The sequence below is a fragment of the Saccopteryx bilineata genome, chromosome 2 (genome assembly GCF_036850765.1).
Source record: "Saccopteryx bilineata isolate mSacBil1 chromosome 2, mSacBil1_pri_phased_curated, whole genome shotgun sequence".
NCBI lineage: Eukaryota > Metazoa > Chordata > Mammalia > Chiroptera > Emballonuridae > Saccopteryx > Saccopteryx bilineata.
The window spans coordinates 139,147,092-139,153,916 of NC_089491.1; the positions used below are offsets into that span (position 1 = coordinate 139,147,092).

The following is a 6,825-nucleotide window of genomic DNA, read 5'->3' on the forward strand; positions in this document are numbered from 1 at the left end:
TGCACAAATTTGGTCACATTTCTGTCAGTCTATTCTGTCAATATTCTAAATGTTTATGTTTATACCAATACCACGCTGTCTTGATTATTATAGATTTACAGTAAGTCTCGAAATCAAGTAATTAAGTCTTTCAAGATTGTTTGGTCATTCTATATACTATGCATTTCCATAGATAGAGATAGAGATAGAGATATAGATAGAGATATAGATAGAGATATATAGAGATATAGATAGATATATAGATATAGATATATTTAGAGCCAATTTGTCAATTTTTATAACAAGTCTCCTGAGATTTTAATTGGGATTTCATTGAATCTATAGATCAATTTGGAAATAATGATGTCTCAACAATGTGAGTTTTTTCAACTTTTAACTATTTCTCCGTTGTTTAGCATTTCTTTACTTTCTCTCAGTTTTTAAACTTTCAATATAGAGGTGTTGTATTTTTGTTAAAATTTTCCCCAAATAGTTTTGTGCTTTTGTAATGCTACTTAAATGGCATCTTTGAAATTCCTTTTTAAGTTGCTTTATTGCTAATATATAGAAAGACATTCTTTGTATAATGATCTTTTATCTGGCAGTCTTAATAAATTAACTTACTAGATTTTGTAAATTTGGGGGGGTAGAGTGCTTGAAATTTTCTACATATACAATCATCTCATCTGTGAATAATGACCATTTATTTCTTATCTAATCTTTTAAATTTTCATCTTGCCTTATTCTACTGACTAAGACTTCTATTACAATGTTGGGTTGCAGTGTTAAGAACAGATAGCTTTTCCTTGTTCCCAATATTAGCCTTTGATCATTAAGTATAATTTCAGTTGTATGTTTTCTGTTGATGAGCATTATTTTTAACACATTCCTTCCAATCATGGAATGGTTTAGCATAAATATTTTTATACATTTTTAAATAATTTAGACTTACAACTAACTTCCCACATTATCCATTATACTCACTCAACAGACCTGGCCGCACATATGGAGAAAGAAGTTTATAATTTGTCAAAGAACTGCCCATTGGGCTTCAGAAGTAGTTGCCTCAATGAGGTAGTGAATATGAGGTTTTTCAAAGTAGCAAATAAGGACAGTGTTGGGACTAAAATTACTGAACACCTACCTTCTGTCAGACCCTATGTGAGCCATCTCCACTTCTGTTCTTATCTATACAAAGTCAAAACTTTTAAATAATTCTACAGACGATCTCCAACTTCCAGTGGTTCAATTTACATACAATTGTTTATCTACACAAAGGTGTGAAAGCAATGATTTAGTAGACACCATACTTCAAATATTAATTGTGATCTTCCCCAGGCTACAGAAATTCAGTACAGTACTCTCTCAGGATGCTGGGCGGCAGAGGGGACTGTGCCCAACTGGAGGCTAATGTGCGTATTCTGAGTATGTTGAAGGTAGGCTGGGCTAAGCTATGAGGTAGGTTCGGTGTATTAAATGCTTTTTCCACTGCAATATTTTCAAATTACGATGGGCTTCTTGGAACGAACCCCCCCCCCCCATAAGTTGAGGAGCATCTGAATTCCTCCATCTCCAGCAGGGGCGGGAGGGGGAGGAAACGCTCCCAGGCTTATATAATCACCCCACGCAGGACGGGCTCCTCAGCTGCCTCTCACCGCTGCTGCCATGACCCAAATGTGATCTTTCAACTGATTATCCAAACAAGGGGAAACCACTGATTTCCTCTCTTTCTGTGACCTTTGACTTGAAAAAAGTTTTACTTGTTATCACCCTATAATATGAATTTATGTTCTCCAGAAAGTTCTACTCTATAGTGTATAAAGTCTATTCAAAAGACTCCCCCTAAACTAGATGATATATTTCCATTGTCTTTCCCAGGAATGCGCTGAGCACCTTTCTGCCCACCTGGTCATTTTCAGATGAGGCACTGAGGCTTTGCAAGATGAAGTGGCCAGCCCAATCTTGCACGGCCAATTGGTCACAAATCCTGGACTGGAATGTGTCCTAAAATCCATGTGATGTCATTTTTACCAGGATAAGCATAACTCTTAAATCCACTTAATGTAATAATTAACCAGTCTATCATAAATTTTCATTGACCAAACTCAAATTTTTTAGTTCCAAACATGTTGACACCTAATCTAGCTATTCATAATTTAAAATTTATATTAAATTACATTTTAGGGCCCTGGCCGGTTGACTCAGTGGTAGAGTGTCAACCTGGCATGTGTAAGTCCTGGGTTCGATTCCCAGCCAGGGCACACAGGAGAAGCACCCATCTGCTTCTCCACCCCTCCCCCTCTCCTTCCTCTCTATCTCTCTCTTCCCCTCCAGCAGTCAAAGCTCCATTGGAGCCAAGTTTGCCCAGGCACTACCGTGACCTCCGCCTCAGGAACTAGAATGGCTCTAGCTACAGCAGAGCAATGCCCAGATGGGCAGAGCATCGCCCCCTGGTGGGCATGCCAGGTGGATCCTGGTCGGGCAAATGAGGGAGTCTGTCTGATTGCCTAACCGCTTCTAACTTCGGAAAAATACAAAAATAAAAATTACATTTTAGGAACACCCCTTTTCCTTTAAATGGATAAAAGATGAAGAAGTTACCATGATACATTTTGTGGAGAAAAGGGGTTCATGTAAAACAATAGATGTTTTTTTAAAGTTATTGTAACATATGGAACATATAGGCTGCACAGAATGTAACCCAATATTCTTCTCTCTGTATATAAGCATTTATTCAGACTGTATGAATGGGGTCATAAAAAAATGGATGCTCAAACAAGATACAAGTTTCCCTCATTCAGACTTTTTATTCTTTAACTCTCAAAATTCAATTTTTGGGGAAGATGTCACAATGTCTAATCTTTATGTATAATTCAGTCAGTTAGGAAAAAAGAAGAAAGCACACCTTTTTTCATTTGAGAGAGACATTGTTTGGGGACAAAAATAATAATAATAAATAAAGAGAAAAGACAAAGCAATGAAATAGAAATTGAGAAGCCCACCCAGGAGTTCAGATTCGTACTGTGGTTAATAGGGCACTTACTGCCACCCAGTGGTTGGCTAAATCCACTTAATTCAGTAACTTGTTTCTTATATTCTCCCCATGTATCTATACTTTTTCAAAGCATCTGCTTTCAATTTAAATGAAAATATCATAAAACCTTAGACAGGGGATGCTGAAAACTTCTCCTGAATGGACACACTAACAAGTCCTTAATTGCTGGGGGGGGGGAGAGTGTGGTAAATCTTTATTTGCTTTTGCTAAACTTCTTTCATTGAAACAGGCAGGAAGCCAAGGTGATGAAAATGCTTTTACTCAACGCATGGGAAGGCAGTGTCACTGCTGATGACCAAAGGGAAAATACCCTAGGAAACTACAAATGCTTAATGAGAAAATTTATATTCTTTGAATGGGGTCTAATTTCTAGTAAATGTTTTTACAAAACATATGATGAGGCTAGTACTGGTGCCATGTCCTACCCCAACCCTCATTCTCCACCTTTTGGAGATTCCTGGGGAATATTTAGAGAGTGTGGCTTGCAAAGTAGTAAGTTTTATCCATATCATGATACCTATTTGGATACCATGGGAACTAGCTCAAAAGTAGACATACAGAACAGAGGTCTTGTGAAAGAAAATTTCTCTTTCTATTGCAGCATTTCCTGTCTCCACATGCAAGTGTCAACAAATAGCTGACATTAGAACCTGGTGCAGGAGTGGGTGTGAATTTTGTAAAGTAAATATTATAGGAGAATATTTAGGCAAAAAATAACTCCAGCCTTCTCAAGTCATCTTGACAACCAGAGGAATCTTGTTGGAATGAGCCAGCCAGCCACTGTGAGTTTTGGCCTAGGTTCATTGTCCTAGAAGTCTTCCTTAATCTCTTTTTTAGCTTTAAAACAAGATGTCTTGTTCTCTTGATATCTTGTTCAATTTAACATGATATCAAGCATTAATTGATGAGCCAAAACCCTGCATGCTTACTAAGGCAGTGTTTCTCAATATGACAAATGACAACCTACATCAAAATCACCCTGAAAAAAAAAATCACCTGGGTGCTTATTAAGAATGCCAATTCTAGCCCTGGCCGGTTGGCTCAGTGGTAGAGTGTCGGCCTGATGTGCAGGAGTCCTGGGTTTGATTCCCAGCCAGGGCACACAGGAGAAGCGCCCATCTGCTTCTCCACCCTTCCCCCTCTCCTTCCTCTCTGTCTCTCTCTTCCCCTCCCGCAGCCGAGGCTCCATTGGAGCAGAGTTTGCCCGGGCGCTGAGGATGGCTCTGTGGCCTCTGCCTCAGGCACTAGAATGGCTCTGATTGTGGCAGAGCAGTGCCCCCAGATGGGCAGAGCATCGCCCCCTGGTGGGCATGCCGGGTGGATCCTGGTCGGGCGTGTGCAGGAGTCTGTCTGACTGCCTCCCCGTTTCCAGCTTCGGAAAAATACAAAAAAAAAAAAAAAAAAAAAGAATGCCAATTCTAGGGCCCCATCCCAGATCTACTGATACTCTTAGGGACTCCAAGTTTTAGCAAGTCCTCTATGTGATTCTTATACCCTCAACCTTGGGGATTACTCATTTAGGGGGCTCAGAGAGCAGTGGTTCCCAAACATTGCTACAAAATAGGGTAATCTAGGGAGCCCTTCTAAAAATATTTTTGTCTGACTCCTCCTGGAGCCAGGTATGGGTGCAACCTGGTCTTAAGGAATTTTGAAAGCTCTCTATGATTCTAATGTATAAGACAATTTAGGAACCTGTCATCAAGGGTTCTACATCACCAGGTGACTATGTAACAGACAAGGGACTAGAAGATGCCAAAAGGTAACTGCCTAATCCTGCGGTTGTTTTTACTCTAAACTGTTTACGTCATTTAACCAGGAGCCCCAACCACTTTCCTCAGGGTCAACGGAACACGCATAGCAGAAGTTTTGAGACGTTTAGTGTGCTGCCCTCAGTTTCGCATTATTTTCATAAAAGATCCAGGGCATTCTTCTCTGTGGCTCATATGGGCTATTGTGGACCCACAGCTAATTGAAGAGGGTATGCTTTAAGATAATATCTACTTGTACGCCTTTTCAACCATTTTGATTTTCGCCCTTCATTCAAGAAATATTGACTAATCAGTTCATGCTTTACTCATTAATACGAAAACACAACCTGACCTTTGACTTGTTAACATATATCACATGGTTGTCAACTCAGAGGAAAATGTTATTTTACAAATTCTTCCCCTTCTGAATTCAATTTAGCCAAAATTTTTTACAGAACAAACCTATATAGATGGGATTTCCATCCATAACTGGCTTCTGGTTTCCCAAAAGTACTTATTATACAGTGAAAATAAATGCACTGGGGTGTTTTCATAGGGCCCATATCATCTCGGGAGTGATTTGTATTGACAGAGTAGATGGGATGTTTGCATTGTTAAGAAATTGCATAATGGCCCTGGCCAGTTGGCTCAGTGGTAGAGCATCGGCCTGGCGTGCAGAAGTCCCGGGTTCGATTCCCGGCCAGGGCACACAGGAGAAGCGCCCATCTGCTTCTCCACCCCTCCCCCTCTCCTTCCTCTCTGTCTCTCTCTTCCCCTCCCGCAGCCAAGGCTCCATTGGAGCAAAGATGGCCCAGGCGCTGGGGATGGCTATGTGGCCTCTGCCTCAGTCGCTAGAGTGGCTCTGGTCACAGCATAGCGACGCCCAGGATGGGCAGAGCATCGCCCCCTGGTGGGCAGAGCATCGCCCCTGGTGGGTGTGCCGGGTGGATCCCCGTCGGGCGCATACGGGAGTCTGTCTGACTGTCTCTCCCCGTTTCCAGCTTCAGAAAAATACAAAAAAACAAAAAAAAAAAAAAAGGAATTGCATAATATTCTGAAATTTCCTGCATGTCTTCCCCTTTTTACCATTTAACTCTAGAAAATTAATCCTCCAGGGAGCTTGCCTGGTGTCCCTAAGAGAAAGATTTCAAATGGCTCCTGTTATTTCTTACCTAAATATTCACCTTTAGCAACTGCTCTACAAAATACACACCCAGTTCTCTGCTAGCCCTAATGTCAGCTGAGTGGCTTCTGAACTAACAGTCTGCCTGCGAGGTCTCCTCAACTGATGAGTGAGGCTTCTGATAGTAATGACTGTTTGTTATTGGTGCTATTTTACATTTACTGCAATGCTATGGTTCTGTGTGTTTAACGGTGATTATTATATTAAAAATCTGTTGTGGTATCTTATATAAGGAGAAGTCATTTTGATATCTAACCTAAAATTTTTGTACTGTAGAAGAATATTACCTATTTGGGTTTGCAAAATTATAATCTGTTTAATTTTTTAAAAATAAAGAAAATGAGAAGGTAAGCAGTGTAAATGAGAATTTTTTAAAATTCCATGAGATAATAATAGACAAAAATAGAGCCTTCTATGATCACAACACTTAGCTAATCATTTAAAATAATCTCATTCTCAGAATAATTCATATTATATTATTATAATTGAGTTAGAGTGGTAGGACTCTCGTTCTGACTTCAGTGCAGATATTATCCAGTGGTGATCACAGCCAAGTGCATAAAATGTGAGAGACTAGACTAGAGGGAGGGAGAGCTTAGTGGAGCCTGACGGTGGGACTGGCTCGTGTCAGTTTCAGTGTCAAATCCCGGTGTTCGGGTTTTGGGGAGTCAGCTCATGCAGTGAAGAGTGTGGAACTGGAGCCAGACATAGCAGGATCCAGCCCCTGCCGGGTCACTGAGGAACTGGGTAACTGTGGGCCAATGTTATGGTACCCCTAAGCCCTGTTTTTTATTTTGGCTTGTTTTGATGTTTTTTGTTGTTGTTGTTGTTGTTAAAAAGGAAAGCTAAAGTGAATTCCT

At 40.3% G+C, this 6,825-nt stretch overlaps 1 non-coding gene across 1 annotated transcript; it reads left to right on the forward strand.

Annotated features, from left to right (window-relative positions):
• Positions 1-4,059: 4,059 nt before the first annotated feature.
• Positions 4,060-4,135, forward strand: TRNAI-GAU (transfer RNA isoleucine (anticodon GAU)). The gene has a single exon. It is a non-coding gene; the product is annotated as a tRNA-Ile (tRNA).
• The last annotated feature ends 2,690 nt before the right edge of the window (positions 4,136-6,825 follow it).